This window comes from Saccoglossus kowalevskii, chromosome 2 (assembly GCF_978046115.1).
Source record: "Saccoglossus kowalevskii chromosome 2, keSacKowa6.1, whole genome shotgun sequence".
In the NCBI taxonomy this organism is placed as follows: domain Eukaryota; kingdom Metazoa; phylum Hemichordata; class Enteropneusta; family Harrimaniidae; genus Saccoglossus; species Saccoglossus kowalevskii.
Window position 1 is genome coordinate 30,680,180 of NC_140642.1, and position 17,770 is coordinate 30,697,949.

At 35.6% G+C, this 17,770-nt stretch overlaps 1 protein-coding gene across 1 annotated transcript in view; it reads right to left on the reverse strand.

The window, feature by feature from the left end:
* Positions 1 to 5,616: 5,616 nt before the first annotated feature.
* The window catches only part of LOC102800704 (endoplasmic reticulum membrane-associated RNA degradation protein-like), a 65,331-nt gene continuing 53,177 nt past the window's right edge, over positions 5,617 to 17,770 (reverse strand). The window contains exon 15 of the mRNA XM_006816975.2: positions 5,617 to 5,770. The gene's annotated coding sequence lies outside the window, so the exon portion shown is untranslated. The remainder of the gene's footprint in view (positions 5,771 to 17,770) is intronic.

Sequence of the window (17,770 nt, forward strand, 5' to 3'; positions counted from 1 at the left end):
ACTGTTAGGTGTTAGGGTTGGGTAGCCAATCTTGTCACAATGAAAGCTGCTTCCTGATTGTCTGACTGTTAGGTGTTATGGTTGGGTAGCCAATCTTGTCACAATGAAAGCTGCTCTCTGATTGGTCTGACTGTTAGGTGTTAGGGTTGGGTAGCCAATCTTGTCACAATGAAAGCTGCTCCCTGATTGGTGTGACTGTTAGGTGTTATGGTTGGGTAGCCAATCTTGTCACAATGAAAGCTGCTCCCTGATTGGTGTGACTCTTAGGTGTTAGGGCTGGGTAGCCAATCTTGTCACAATGAAAGCTGCTCTCTGATTGGTCTGACTGTTAGGTGTTAGGGTTGGGTAGCCAATCTTGTCACAATGAAAGCTGCTCTCTGATTGGTCTGACTGTTAGGTGTTATGGTTGGGTAGCCAATCTTGTCACAATGAAAGCTGCTCCCTGATTGGTGTGACTGTTAGGTGTTATGGTTGGGTAGCCAATCTTGTCACAATGAAAGCTGCTCTCTGATTGGTCTGACTGTTAGGTGTTAGGGCTGGGTAGCCAATCTTGTCACAATGAAAGCTGCTCCCTGATTGGTCTGACTGTTAGGTGTTTTGGTTGGGTAGCCAATCTTGTCACAATGAAAGCTGCTCCCTGATTGGTCTGACTGTTAGGTGTTTTGGTTGGGTAGCCAATCTTGTCACAATGAAAGCTGCTCCCTGATTGGTCTGACTGTTAGGTGTTAGGGCTGGGTAGCCAATCTTGTCACAATGAAAGCTGCTCTCTGATTGGTCTGACTGTTAGGTGTTAGGGTTGGGTAGCCAATCTTGTCACAATGAAAGCTGCTCTCTGATTGGTCTGACTCTAAGGTGTTAGGGTTGGGTAGCCAATCTTGTCACAATAAAAGCTGCTCTCTGATTGGTCTGACTGTTAGGTGTTAGGGTTGGGTAGCCAATCTTGTCACAATGAAAGCTGCTTCCTGATTGGTCTGACTGTTAGGTGTTATGGTTGGGTAGCCAATCTTGTCACAATGAAAGCTGCTCTCTGATTGGTCTGACTGTTAGGTGTTATGGTTGGGTAGCCAATCTTGTCACAATGAAAGCTGCTCTCTGATTGGTCTGACTGTTAGGTGTTAGGGTTGGGTAGCCAATCTTGTCACAATGAAAGCTGCTCTCTGATTGGTCTGACTGTTAGGTGTTAGGGTTGGGTAGCCAATCTTGTCACAATGAAAGCTGCTCTCTGATTAGTCCAACTCTTAGGTGTTAGGGTTGGGTAGCCAATCTTGTCACAATGAAAGCTGCTCTCTGATTGGTCTGACTGTTAGGTGTTAGGGTTGGGTAGCCAATCTTGTCACAATGAAAGCTGCTCTCTGATTGGTCTGACTCTAAGGTGTTAGGATTGGGTAGCCAATCTTGTCACAATGAAAGCTGCTCTCTGATTGGTCTGACTGTTAGGTGTTAGGGTTGGGTAGCCAATCTTGTCACAATGAAAGCTGCTTCCTAATTGTCTGACTGTTAGGTGTTATGGTTGGGTAGCCAATCTTGTCACAATGAAAGCTGCTCTCTGATTGGTCTGACTGTTAGGTGTTATGGTTGGGTAGCCAATCTTGTCACAATGAAAGCTGCTCTCTGATTGGTCTGACTGTTAGGTGTTAGGGTTGGGTAGCCAATCTTGTCACAATGAAAGCTGCTCCCTGATTGGTGTGACTGTTAGGTGTTATGGTTGGGTAGCCAATCTTGTCACAATGAAAGCTGCTCCCTGATTGGTGTGACTCTTAGGTGTTAGGACTGGGTAGCCAATCTTGTCACAATGAAAGCTGCTCTCTGATTGGTCTGACTGTTAGGTGTTAGGGTTGGGTAGCCAATCTTGTCACAATGAAAGCTGCTCTCTGATTGGTCTGACTGTTAGGTGTTATGGTTGGGTAGCCAATCTTGTCACAATGAAAGCTGCTCTCTGATTGGTCTGACTGTTAGGTGTTAGGGCTGGGTAGCCAATCTTGTCACAATGAAAGCTGCTCCCTGATTGGTGTGACTGTTAGGTGTTATGGTTGGGTAGCCAATCTTGTCACAATGAAAGCTGCTCTCTGATTGGTCTGACTGTTAGGTGTTAGGACTGGGTAGCCAATCTTGTCACAATGAAAGCTGCTCTCTGATTGGTCTGACTGTTAGGTGTTAGGGTTGGGTAGCCAATCTTGTCACAATGAAAGCTGCTCTCTGATTGGTCTGACTGTTAGGTGTTAGGGTTGGGTAGCCAATCTTGTCACAATGAAAGCTGCTCTCTGATTGGTCTGACTGTTAGGTGTTAAGGTTGGGTAGCCAAATCTTGTCACAATGAAAGCTGCTCCCTGTTTGGTCTGACTGTTAGGTGTTTTGGTTGGGTAGCCAATCTTGTCACAATGAAAGCTGCTCTCTTATTAGTCCAACTCTTAGGTGTTAGGGCTGGGTAGCCAATCTTGTCACAATGAAAGCTGCTCTCTGATTGGTCTGACTGTTAGGTGTTTTGGTTGGGTAGCCAATCTTGTCACAATAAAGGCTGCTCTCTGATTAGTCCAACTCTTAGGTGTTAGGGCTGGGTAGCCAATCTTGTCACAATGAAAGCTGCTCTCTGATTGGTCTGACTGTTAGGTGTTTTGGTTGGGTAGCCAATCTTGTCACAATGCAAGCTGCTCTCTGATTAGTCCAACTCTTAGGTGTTAGGGCTGGGTAGCCAATCTTGTCACAATGAAAGCTGCTCTCTGATTGGTCTGACTGTTAGGTGTTATGGTTGGGTAGCCAATCTTGTCACAATGAAAGCTGCTCTCTGATTAGTCCAACTCTTAGGTGTTATGGTTGGGTAGCCAATCTTGTCACAATGAAAGCTGCTCTCTGATTGGTCTGACTCTAAGGTGTTAGGGCTAGGTAGCCAATCTTGTCACCTGGTAAATTTTCAATCCTGGAAATGATGGTGATTTGGTAATTCAAGGGTGCTTCAGAAGATTAACTTTTGTTAAAGTCGCTGTGAGTCTAAAGGCTTTTATTAGACAGCTACAATATTATGTGATTTTAATAAATTCATGGAATTCTTGAAATTTGTCTCTTAGGGAAATAGTTTACTGTATGTGCATTGAATTGTTAATGACATGTGACAACCATCACTGTCACATGTCTGAATGTAAACACAATAGAACAGATCACCACTGTGATAGATAGAGAGTAATTATCTTGTAAAATAGTGTAAATTTCTTTAGAATTGAACATACATGTAATTATAAATAATAAAAACAAATATATTTGTCTAAGCAAGTATGAATATACCGGAACAGGTGTAATTGTTTGTTGTTATAAAATAGTTATTTTCCACTTACTGGGAGATCTCAAGTTATGAGTGAAATATAATGTAAAAACAGGACAAAAAAAGGTCATAGCGTCATAATGGCATCAAACCATTGTGTAGGACTCTCTTAACTATTTTATGGATTTACATACATAATAATGTGCTATACACATTTCATGATGGTCAATTTTCACGAAGTAAAGATATTTTTTCAAAGCCATTCCTCTCTGAAAAATATTGCACTATGAAAAACATTGCACTATAAAAAACAAACTCAAGTTCAAAATCAAATCATTTGATTTTTGTGGCAGGTGTTCGATCTGCTTTTTTCATACATTACGTAAAGATCTCACAGGGCATGGACAAATCACCTATTCATAATAATATTCTGGATCTACACCCAATGCTATAATGCACATGAGATATTATGTTCAGTATGAACGTTTACTGCATGACAGCCATGCTATACACAATGATAACCTTACACACTACGAGGTGAGACACAACTCATCTTTCATGTGATCGAGATTTATCAATCAACCATAAATAGTCACAAATATAGTCATTTTCACTGAAGTCTTGACATCTAAACAGCTCCTCTATGTTATATTTCGAGCAACTATTAAAACTGTACCCCAAGATCATTCCTATACCTTATGTGAAATATTTGATGGTACCCAATAACCCAATACAAGAAGGATCTCTGATTGCAACTTTCAGTAAAGACCATTTCTTAATTATGTGACAGAAGCCTCCACAGAGAGACAGATTTTTGTAACCTTCTTGTATCAAGAATCATTCAATATAGCTCAGCAATTTCTTTTAAATTACCAAATTATCCGTCTGAAGATTACTTGTGATAGCAATTTATCATCATACATTTTGTAGCAAAGTTGAATGATGATTGGAATAAACCGATCTATAATGGTATTTCAGATACTTCATCTTCTGAAACTTGATTGTACTCAGTCTGCACAGCGCAATCTGAACAGTTCATGTCAGTCACATCCCTTCCGACAGATAAGCACACACTAGCCTGAGGAGAAGTCAGAGTTTGTTTATTCTTAGGTACTGTACTTGAACCCTGCTCGCAGTTCTCGTTTGACTTCTCTAATTCAACTGAAGCTTCCGCAACCACTTCTTCTTTGTACGTATTGTAGAGTAATTGTAAATTTACCATTCCGACAAGACTGTTAGTTCTACTCAGAGCAATAGAGGCCCTTGAAGTTGACCTCACTACGCTGGTGGATTCCTTGTTAGATGTACTGCAAAATTTCCGCTTCAGTCTCCTCAAGGCTGCTTTGAAGTCGTTGTTTTTAAATGAATAGATCCATGGATTCAATGCACTGTTGCAGTAAATAAATAATGCAAAGTAATCATGAAAGAGATATTCGTGCCAGCGAACATCGCTGAAAAATATATCAAACACAAGAGTCACTATAAGAGGTAGCCACGAAAATGAGAAGATCCCCATGATGATGGCGAGTGTTTTAGCGTACTTGGATCCTTTGAATTGCAGACTAAGGTTCTTGTTGATCAGAACTGGATAGACAGCGAGATGAATTGCTGAAATTGCCCGGGATTGCTTTCTAGCGATGCTCATGATGCGATAATAAAAATAACAAATGCTTAAAAAATTGGGAAGAAATATGACACCTAAAAGGAACAAAATACAGTTTTGTTGAATCATGTGAAAAGAACAGATTGGACACTCGGTATACCATCCCATAAGAGGCGATAACCCTAATGCCGTTATTGTGATCCATGATAAAATAATAACAATCACCGATGTATTAACAGTAACCAGTGTGGAATATTTCAATGGTGTAACCAATGCAGAAAACCTATCATAGGCTGTGATCGTCAAGTTAAGCAACGACATGCTACACGCGATGATACAGGGGCAGTAAAATGCCAGGCATAATCCGCTATGACCAGGAAAGACTATTATCTGGTGTTCGACGAAGTAAACTAGCGGCATGGAGAGACCCACGAAAATATCTGATACTGCCAGGTTGCACAAAAAATAATTAGCAGGAATTTGTAAACGTTTAAATTTAACGACACAAGCGATGACTAGAATGTTGCTGCAAACGATTAAAGGAAACATAATGCAGAACACCAAGATGGCGATTATTAGTGAAGCAGTCCGTCTTTCACTATATACAGGTACTATGTCCGTAGCCGAGCAGTTCCAGAAATGCATATTTTATGATCGAGCAGCCATTGGTAGACGAGTGTTGATGGTTACGAACCATTCACTGTGTGATCATTGAAGAACAATTACCATGCGATATAGTTATTTTGCATGAATACTGGGATCGTATAAGAACAAAACAAACTTTATTGAACGCAGATCTAGAAATAGTAAAAGAGTATGTGATCCCGCAGTCTTGTTCTATAAATAGGCGTAGCATAATACCACCATAAGGCGCAGAGAGGATACAATATCACACTTGGTAAGTCCATGGAATGCTGTAAGAAATCAGAATAAACACTTATTAAAAACGTGAGTAACAAGTTGTGGATAAGAGCAGAATGTATTACATAGTGGAAATTACACCCTTTAGTGACCTTATTGATAACATTTGATAAAAATAGTAAATTAACTGTCAAATTATGTAGCAATGCATATTTCACTGTAATCATAGAATTTAGATCTACATGCAACTAAATCCAGAAAGTCTGGTAGTTTGATTGAAAATCTTGGCTAAATTCACAAACTAAGGCAAAAAAAGTTACAGTTAACAAGTCATTGAAAATGACACAGTCCCCGTTAAATTTTTGAAAGTTCTCTTTGTGCTCGTCATATTAAAGCGGAGGAGGTGTCGCGAGCGTATCCTTGACACTTGAGTTCCAAGTGGCGTATACAACAGATTGTTTATTTACATCAAAACACATGTTCCGTGTAGTAGTAATATGGCCAAAAATAAAAACAGCCGTTATTTGGCCATCTTTGATCTGATTATGAAACACACTGATATGTATGATGTATGTGCCAATGCCAATACCAATGAAAATGGTACATAAATTGTGTAAATATAGTAGTAAGGCCAAAAAGTCAGATGGCTGTCAATTGGCCATCCTTGACCAGATTTTGAAACAAATTGTCATGGACATGCATCTTAACATGTATAAAGTACATGTATGTGCCAAATTTGAATGAAAACTGACAGAGCACGTCCAAGATACTGCATAAAAAAACAAACAAGATGCCTGCCAGTCTACCATCTTTGATCTAATTGCGAAATAAATTGTCATGGACATGTATCCTAACATGTATATTCTATGTACCAAGTTTGAATGACAACTGACCAAGCATGTGCAAAATACAACATTTTCAAAAAACAAGATGGCTGCCAGTCGGCCATTTTGAATCGAATCGCTAAGCCACTGCATGTGCATATGTCCCACATAAGGTACTAGGCACATGCAAAGAATGAACGGAATCGGCCCACAGGATTCTGAAATACGACTGTGGACAGATTGACGCAGGAACGGGCGGACACACGAACGGACAGACACAGGAACTCACGGACGGTCGGAGTTATTTATAGGTCAAAATTTTGACCATTCTCACGTCTTTCTCACGTACGTGAGTTGGGCCGGAAATTAGCCATTGTCACGTAATTACTTTTTCGTGCGGGAGTTTGACAGTTTCCGGTCAGTTCTCACGTGCGTGAGAATGGCTGTTTTTAGTGCATTCTCACGTGAAAAGAAACATTGCGTTAGAGTCCGATCTCACATGCGTGAGAATGATTGTTTTTTAGTGCGTTCTCACGTGAAAAAGAAAAATGTGTGAGATCCCTTATAAGGTTTTGCGTCCCAATCTCACGTGCGTGAGAATGATTGTTTTTTAGTGCGTTCTCACGTGAAAAAGAAAAATGCATGAGAACCCAATGTAACGTACGCGAGAATTGTAGTTTTTTGGTGCGTTCTCACGTGAAAAAGAAAAATGCGTGAGATCCCATATAGGGTTTTGCATCCCAATCTCACGTGCGTGAGAATGATTGTTTTTAAGTGCGTTCTCACGTGAGTAAGGAAAATGCGTTAGAGCCCAAACTCACGTGCGTGAGAATGATTGTTTTTTTGTGTGCGTTCTCACGTGAAAAAGAAAAATGCGTGAGATCCCTTATAGGGTTTTGCGTCTCAATCTCACGTGCGTGAGAATGATTGTTTTTTAGTGCGTTCTCACGCAAAGGGATCTCACGCATTTTTCACGTGAGAATGGACTTACAAAACATCATTCTCACGCACTTTCTGTTCATGTGAGAACGCACTAAAAACAACCATTCTCACGCACGTTCACGCATTTATCTTTGTCACCCTTGAAGTGTACTGTGTTACGTGAGAACACACGTAAAAACACTCATTCTCACGCGCACACGTGAGTTTGGCCGATTTCCGGTCTAACTCACGTACGTGAGAATTACGTGAGCTTGGTCATTTTTTGGCATTTTAAATACCTGACATGTATCCCAACATGTATGATCTATGTACTAAATTTGAATGAAAACTGACAAAGCATGTCCAAAATACGACATTTTCAAAAAACAAGATGGCTGCCAGTCGGCCATCTTTGATCCAATTGTGAAATAAATCGTCATGGACATGTATCCTAACATGTATAAACTATGTACCAAGTTTGAATAAAAACTGAAAAAGCATGTCCAAAATACAACATTTTTAAAAACAAGATGGCTGCCAGTAGGCCATTTTGAATCGAATCGCTAAACCACTGCATGTGCATATGTCCCACATAAAGTACTAGGCACATGCAAAGAATGAACGGAATCGATCCAAGGGATTCTGATATATGACTCCGGACGGATGCATGGACGCACAGACGCACGCACGGACGGAGTGTGCATCGTGTGTGCATCAAAACTTTTTTTAAAGACATTTTTCAGAATTTTATAAAAAAAATCATAAATTTATTGCAGATTTCAGAATAAAAATAAAAAGCACCTGAGTGAAACATTTATTTTTCATCTAACATTTATCTGCTCAATTTAATTTAGCCACTACTGAATTAAAATGACACAGTTGGTGTGTATTTACATCTGTATATGTTTCATGGGGTTGTGGTGGGATGACTTCGTGACACTTTAAATCCTAGCAAAACAAGTCATTGACATGACAGTCTCTGTAATGCAATAGTAAACAACACTGAACCCAGAGGGCTATTTGGAATCAGAACATGATGTTTAACATATATTCAAATGATGATTGGATGCTGTTGCAGAATGTCAGAATGGCTTGATGTATTTTCAATTTTAAAATATAGATGAGATGCCATTTGGCCATCTTCAATTGGATCAAGTTCAGAGATACAGCTCTGGAACAACATTCATGGAAAAAAAATGGCTGAATCTGAAAAAAAAAAATGCACCATGTACCAAGTCTGAAAAAGCGAATGAGAGCCTATTCCAGGCTTCCAAAAATGGCTGCTATTCGGCCATCTTGAATTGGATTAAAAAAATTATGCACTTGCTTACATATCCAAATAAATTTATTTATAATGAATTTATACAATTCTAACTGTAGATCAAGAAATATCAGAGATATGGCTCGGGACATCATTCATTAAAAGAAAATGGCAGTCAGATGGCCATTTAAAATACAAACTACAAAAACAAAATGTGAAATACCGGTACATCAAAGTCCCATAATACGTATATACCAAGTTTTAACAAAATCCATCCATACATGATCAAGATCCAATTCTGGTATGGCGGCAATGCTGGTGAACTTTTTGCATTATAAAAAGAACTGCCATTCATCCATCTTGAAATGAACTTTATTAAAAAAGGAGCATTTACCGAATATTAGAGAAAATTAGAGAAATTCATACATTTCATGAATAACTGTTGTATTGCATCACTGGTTAAATATAAAGCATTCAAAAATTGGAGGAGAAACCTACATAGACATTGAATCTGAAAACAAGAAATATTCATGCCATTATTCCTTGCATTTCTGCATGAGAAACAAGTAGGACACACACATTTTTGTACAGACAGCAATCTGTTGAGTAAACAGGCATACGAGAGAAATAGTTGATGTCAGGTTGACAAAAAGGTGCATATGAATACCATAATTGAACTAAATTAGTCAAGGTAAATCACAGAAAATGGTTAAGGACATATGCAAATAAAATCAACATAGCTGCGTTGTTCATTTTAAATCAAATCATAAAAGTAACTGATGAGCATCAGTAAACCAATAAGTGTGATGTTCACACCAAGTTTTCACCAAAAAAAAGCAGAGGTATGCCAGAAACACAGCTGATGACATACTGAAATTGTGTGATTGCACAAAAACAAATAATAATCACTGATGCAAACAACAGATGTGACATGTAACCCACTATGTCTTGCCTTTGTACAAAATATATTAACTTTAATCTGTGAAAAAGTATTCAAGAAACGGGAAGAGAACTAAAAAACAAAACAAAATGACACTAGTTGGCTATTTTCAATCAAATCACGAAACAAAATGATGTGCATCAGTATTATCACCATATTTGATGTATACCAACTTTGTATCAAAATCAGTTCAGAATGATGTTGAAAACATGCATGGATGAACAGTGTCCAAAACATAAGTTAAAGTTTCTGACTACATCCAACGAGGACTACCGTAATAATTGTGTGTGTTCGCAAGGAAAGCAGAAACATTGTGTTTTTGTTGGCTGCCATACTAAACATTGATCAGATTAATCGGTGCCTGAGAACACATTACAATCAAATCATATAGCATTGGACAAACAAATGTTCCACTGCATTCCCCAGGCACCACAACAAAGTAACCATACCTATCAAATCAAGATAATCACATAAATGAGACGTAATTTAAAGAAACAGATCAATTTTATTGAAGTTACATCTTCTAATTAGAGAATGGACAGATTCATCCGGTTTACACGGAAAAACATACATGCATGATTTCAGTTAAATCCGGATATTTGATTTAGTTGATAAAGCATTATCTGTGAAAATAAGTGGTGTTGATCAGCGTGAATACACAAAATGTAGTTGGCAATTTATAAAAGTATATGTGTAAATGGCAGAAAATCAAGAGAATTCATCTGGAAGAATTTAATGGGAGGTTATAAAAGGTGATCTCACCAATTGTCAACATCACATAGCAACAATTATTATTATGAGTGTTCATGGTGCGATAATGAAAACAAAGTAGGAATCTTAACCAACAAATCAGTGTTGGTGCGATTATGAAAACAAAGAAGGAATCTTAACCAACAAATCAGTGTTGGAGCGATAATGAAAACAAAGAAGGAATCTTAACCAACAAATCAGTGTTGGTGCGATAATGAAAACAAAGAAGGAATCTTAACCAACAAATCAGTGTTGGTGCGATAATGAAAACAAAGAAGGAATCTTAACCAACAAATCAGTGTTGGTGCGATAATGAAAACAAAGAAGGAATCTTAACCAACAAATCAGTGTTGGTGCGATAATGAAAACAAAGAAGGAATCTTAACCAACAAATCAGTGTTGGTGCGATAATGAAAACAAAGTAGGAATCTTAACCAACAAATCAGTGTTGGTGCGATAATGAAAACAAAGAAGGAATCTTAACCAACAAATCAGTGTTGGTGCGATAATGAAAACAAAGAAGGAATCTTAACCAACAAATCAGTGTTGGTGCGATAATGAAAACAAAGAAGGAATCTAAACCAACAAATCAGTGTTGGTGCGATAATGAAAACAAAGAAGGAATCTTAACCAACAAATCAGTGTTGGTGCGATAATGAAAACAAAGAAGGAATCTTAACCAACAAATCAGTGTTGGTGCGATAATGAAAACAAAGAAGGAATCTTAACCAACAAATCAGTGTTGGTGCGATAATGAAAACAAAGAAGGAATCTTAACCAACAAATCAGTGTTGGTGCGATAATGAAAACAAAGAAGGAATCTTAACCAACAAATCAGTGTTGGTGCGATAATAAAACAAGCAACAATTTTTATTTGTGAAGAAACAGCTGAGCTAGGGAAGGAAGAATGATGATCCCTACATACAAAACTGAAACCTCAAGCACCAGAGCACAGAATGGTTCATAGTTCAGTTTGAGTAAATAAACTTGGGTCAAGTCGGAGGTTCCACTCGAGAAATAGCCAGACATGGCTGTTGTATCCTCTATAACTTTTGCCATGCCAGAATATAGTTTGTATTTATACTCCAATGACTGGTATATCCTGGTAGTCTTGGTTGGTCTGGAATGGTCTTCAAATAGTTAGAAAGCATTTTTTAAATTAATTTGCATGTACTGCATTGTGTAATATTACCTACATGTATATATTCTGGCAGACAGTTGAAAAGTTTGCATTCATTCACACCAAGGCAAGATTCATGAAGTGATTTTACTGCTGTTGGGGTATGAGTATCGATAGGTGGAATGATGCAGATTCTTCCACGACAAAGAGAGCGTGTATGGTTGTTTTTCTAATATTTTTAATTGGCTTCAAATGTATCATCCGCGGCAAATGTAGCTCATAACATTACAGTTATTATCAGCAAAGACTAAAAATAACTTTTTAGTCAATTCAGTCAAGCATAATATAATTGTTTCCAGTAGAAATAGTGACGCAATATCAGTAAGAAAAAAAGACCGGAGAGGCTCCTAAAGACGTCATAAACATCAGCAGTCATATACCTACCATATGAAATGCATTATGTTTGATAAGATTTATAACACACTTTAAAGTTAAAATATCTTTCTCCTCATACTACTAATGTCTCACTGTTATGATTTATTTGTATGAATTATGCGCTTTCATATTTGCCCTGTATCATTGAAACTGTGCACTCCATGGACAGAACATAAATAGAACTATAAATTATTACGAAAAAAATAATATACAAAGCATACTTTATTATTTTTAATGGTTTCATGACGAGTATATTATAATCTTTTAATGGTTTTCAGTGAGTTTGTAATAAGTTCACTGATAACTGTTTGGATATATTATACAAGTATTAATATAAAGGGTCATCCAAAAACCCAATTTTTTTTTTCACTGATTGTCTGGATGTTAATGAGTATCCTTGAAGGGCCATTCGAAAATATTTTCACTGATTGTCTGGATGTATATTATACAAGTATTATTATAAAGGAACATCCATTCACTGATTGTCTGGATGTATATTATACAAGTATTATTATAAAGGATCATCCATTCACTGATTGTCTGGATGTATATTATACAAGTATTATTATAAAGGAACATCCATTCACTGATTGTCTGGATGTATATTATACAAGTATTATTATAAAGGATCATCCATTCACTGATTGTCTGGATGTATATTATACAAGTATTATTATAAAGGAACATCCATTCACTGATTGTCTGGATGTATATTATACAAGTATTATTATAAAGGAACATCCATTCATTGATTGTCTGGATGTATATTATACAAGTATTATTATAAAGGATCATCCATTCACTGATTGTCTGGATGTATATTATACAAGTATTATTATAAAGGATCATCCATTCACTGATTGTCTGGATGTATATTATACAAGTATTATTATAGGGCCATCCATTCACTGATTGTCTGGATGTATATTATACAAGTATTATTAAAGGGCCATCCATTCACTGATTGTCTGGATGTATATTATACAAGTATTATTATAAAGGATCATCCATTCACTGATTGTCTGGATGTATATTATACAAGTATTATTATAAAGGATCATCCATTCACTGATTGTCTGGATGTATATTATACAAGTATTATTATAAAGGATCATCCATTCACTGATTGTCTGGATGTATATTATACAAGTATTATTAAAGGGCCATCCATTCACTGATTGTCTGGATGTATATTATACAAGTATTATTATAAAGGATCATCCATTCACTGATTGTCTGGATGTATATTATACAAGTATTATTATAAAGGATCATCCATTCACTGATTGTCTGGATGTATATTATACAAGTATTATTATAAAGGATCATCCATTCACTGATTGTCTGGATGTATATTATACAAGTATTATTATAAAGGATCATCCATTCACTGATTGTCTGGATGTATATTATACAAGTATTATTATAAAGGATCATCCATTCACTGATTGTCTGGATGTATATTATACAAGTATTATTATAAAGGATCATCCATTCACTGATTGTCTGGATGTATATTATACAAGTATTATTATAAAGGATCATCCATTCACTGATTGTCTGGATGTATATTATACAAGTATTATTAAAGGGCCATCCATTCACTGATTGTCTGGATGTATATTATACAAGTATTATTATAAAGGATCATCCATTCACTGATTGTCTGGATGTATATTATACAAGTATTATTAAAGGGCCATCCATTCACTGATTGTCTGGATGTATATTATACAAGTATTATTATAAAGGAACATCCATTCACTGATTGTCTGGATGTATATTATACAAGTATTATTATAAAGGATCATCCATTCACTGATTGTCTGGATGTATATTATACAAGTATTATTATAAAGGAACATCCATTCACTGATTGTCTGGATGTATATTATACAAGTATTATTATAAAGGATCATTCATTCACTGATTGTCTGGATGTATATTATACAAGTATTATTAAAGGGCCATCCAACAAATATTTCCATTGATGGTATGGGTGTATTCTATAAGAATATTATTAAAGGGCCATTCATTAATATTTTCATTGATTGTATATTTTATATGAGTATTATTAAAGGGCCATTCACAAATATTCAAGCTTACCATAGTAGGGTGTCTGTTTCAAATTTTTTTAAACTTTATTTGACAAAATCTCTACTTTTACATTATTCATTGTCCTAAATACAACATATAATCACTGTTGTGATATTTATAGTCACATACATCTACTTTGGCATGACATAATTGATCTATAAGTTGAAAACAATTAAGTTGCAATTAATTTTACGGGAGCTGTTTATTACAGCAAGACTTGCAAGAAACCTATATATATATATATATATATATATATATATACTTTACTTGGGCTTTTGTGATTGTTACTGGTATGAAATATCAAAATTTACAATGACTCGAACTAACAAAAATTAAATTCCTCTGTAAAGCCATCTACAGTCAACATACAAACATGATTCAGTAAAATTCAGATCAACATTTGAAATGAAAAAAAAAAAAATCAAGCAAAATCTATTAATTTTTCAAAATAAAAAAAACACACTTTTTAATGAATAATAATGACTGTAATTTTAGTTTTCCACTTCCTATGTGTTGAGTTGAGTACATTTTCATGGGATTTAAGTCAAAATAATTGCCTTTCATATTGTATGATTTATTGTCCATTTATTCATGAGCAAATGTTTTCCTAGACATGTCTCCGCTCATTCATAGTGATGTATAAAACTGAAACTCATTTCAATGAGTGTAATATGCATCATAAAATGCTATTGTATACCCCAAGCCCACCAACCATTAATTAGGACAGAATTTTATTATACCAAACACACTGGATCTACATCAGTGCATACACCAATAGCACCCTGTAGTTTCTACTTTGGTGCGCATGTTCCTGTTGATTTTATGTGAGGTCTATAGAGAATGTACTTGTATTCATTAATAATTAGAACACCCACCTTTATTATGTATATTGGCTAGTCAAACAATGTCTCACATTTTTTTTTTCATACAAAACTTTGTTTTGCAGCAGCCATTTACTTTTTTCAGTACGGTTCATTTAATATATAAAAAATGATGAAGCAGATACAAATATGTGATGATATTTAAACCAAACATTTCGTAACGAGCAGTTTTCAATATTTGTTATTGTTTGAAATTTGGGAGACCTTTCTTTACTGATTGGCATCGTAATTCCCCACCACCAATGTTTTTTCATTGCATGCTGAATGGTGAATGTTGTCTTTTAAAATATCAGTGTTCAAACTTAATTCAGGTCCATTTTATCACATCACTTAGAAATAATTTTGCATAAGGAATAAAAGACTACATGCTGCCCATTATTGTGAATGATAACATGGCAATGATGAAGATGTGAACAATAATAATAATATCTTTATTTCATCCTTAGAAATAACATTTTCTATTGGTTAATAGCAATATGTATATAAAATGAATGTAATACTAAGAGAGAAAATCAGTATTACAAATCAAGAGAATGCTCATTTCTTAAAATAAAAGAATTGTGAATAAAATCACGTAACAGCTTAATTGTATTTTTATCACTATAATGAACGAGATGCATTATTTAAGCAAACATCCTCGTCAAAAGCCCTGTTGTTACAAAATTATAGGCAGTCCCTTATTTCAATTATATAATTGTAAAAAAATATAATGTACTGGTAGTGGGAGCTTGAGAATGAAGAAATCAACAGTGTGGTAAGCACGTCTTAGGCACTTGTATTTCAGTTTTGCATAGAATGTTCACCAGCAAATGACATGCGAAAACACTGATACATGTAATTACACTAGGTAATTGTCTAGATGAAAATAACCAGAATTTCATAATATAAAAGATTCATGGAGGATTTGTTGTTAAAAAAATTAGTACAAATTTGGGAAATATTGGACACAAGTCACATGCATTCTTGTTTATATGTTTTCGTATTGAACGCAATCAGTGATCAGTTATCTTCCGATAACAGAGCTGCATGGGATAGATGAAGCAATAAAAATGTGGCATTTTAAATGGCAGTGAACAGTATGATGATCACATATAGTACTGGCTGCAAGGTATTAGGCAGGAATTTGAAAGTGCCTGTCAAAATTTGTTAAAAAGATGATTTGGGCATTATATTTGACAAAATTGTCAAAGAACAAAGAAAAAAAAGAAAAATACGGTAATGAAAATTTGCGGGCCAAAAAAATAGTTGTCTGTCAAGTAAGTTGACTGGCTGACAGATAGTTGGCTAATACACTGATTTGTAACATTTAACGCATTCCAGTCTAAGCCTTGTTGTTACGCAATAATGGGAAATGCAGGGTCCTTTGTTTAAATTATAATACCCTGAGAAGAATTACCAATATTTCCTAAACTGAAAGATTAGTGGTGAGTTTGTTGTTTAAACGACCCATAAAATCTGGTGAAACATTGAATACTGATGAGTTACACACACAGAATCATGTTTGTATGTTCGTGCATTGACCTCAAATAATGCCCAGTTATCGTCTGAAAACAGAGTTGCAAAAGGTTGACTAACCAATGAGAATGCAGCGTTTCAATAATTGACAGCATGGTAATAAAAAATAATTTTTTATAGATTCACACAAAAATAATAATAAATTCTCTGAATTTTAGATAAGAACATGAATTAGCAGTTAGATTATTTATTACAGAAGCACAGGTAACTAGAATTTGTGATGAAAATCACTCCAGTGCCGAAAGATTTTGTAGCAGGAAACTTTTTATTTGGGATCACTTTGACTTTCATGCATTTTTATCCCTATGAATACCCTAACATTATCAAATCTTGATCATTTATAATAAAACAATTCAATGACATAATTCCTATTTGTATTATAGACATGAGATATATATATATTGCCTGATGTGTGAAGTTTAAACTTGATTGTTTTTGTTTAAACAAGATGACCACCAGTCAGTCATTTTGGATTTGATGGTGACAAAAATGCACATGTGTTTGCCTGGTGTATGTGTCTTAACTTAGTCTTAACTCAATCGGTCCAGGCAAGTCAAATATATGGATCAGAAACTGCACTGAACTAAATCAAAAAAATAAAATGAAGTGCATCAAGGTCACATCATGTTAAACGTATGTACCATGTTTGAACAGAATCTGTCTATGCATGATTGAGATTTGATTCCCGAATGGTACAAATGTGTGATTTTGATACATTTTTTGCCTTAAAATGACTGCTGTTTTTGAATCAGATCAAAAAACAAAAGCTTGGGCATGTGTCTGATATAATGATGTATGTGTAAAGTTTGAACATAATCAGAATTTTAATACGAACAAGCGGACGCACAGACACATGGAGGTCAATCTAATACGGACCAAAAAGAGAATCAGTTTACAGCATTAATTAGTATCCATCAAGGGTTGAATGTCGCTAAAAATCTATTCATATCACAAAACTACTAACAATCTACATTTATCACAAATACATGAGATAGAAAGCTCCAGGGAAACTTATCAAGATCTTCCATTAATTAACAATTTAAAAAAAAACCTTTCATGATAAAACAAAAGTGACAAGATAACCCCACATTCTTGATAACAAAAAACGAATATGTGTGCATGCTCCAACAAAGATGGATAACAAACAACCAATACATCACGATTTCTATCCAGTATTACCTAGAGGCAGAATTTTGCTGGAGTATCTTAAGATATTTAATCTTGTACCCCATGCAGTCACTAAATACTCAAAGCTGTGTCAGAGTTAGCCATGGCTGACTCTTTAAGATGATATAAAACACTATCTTTT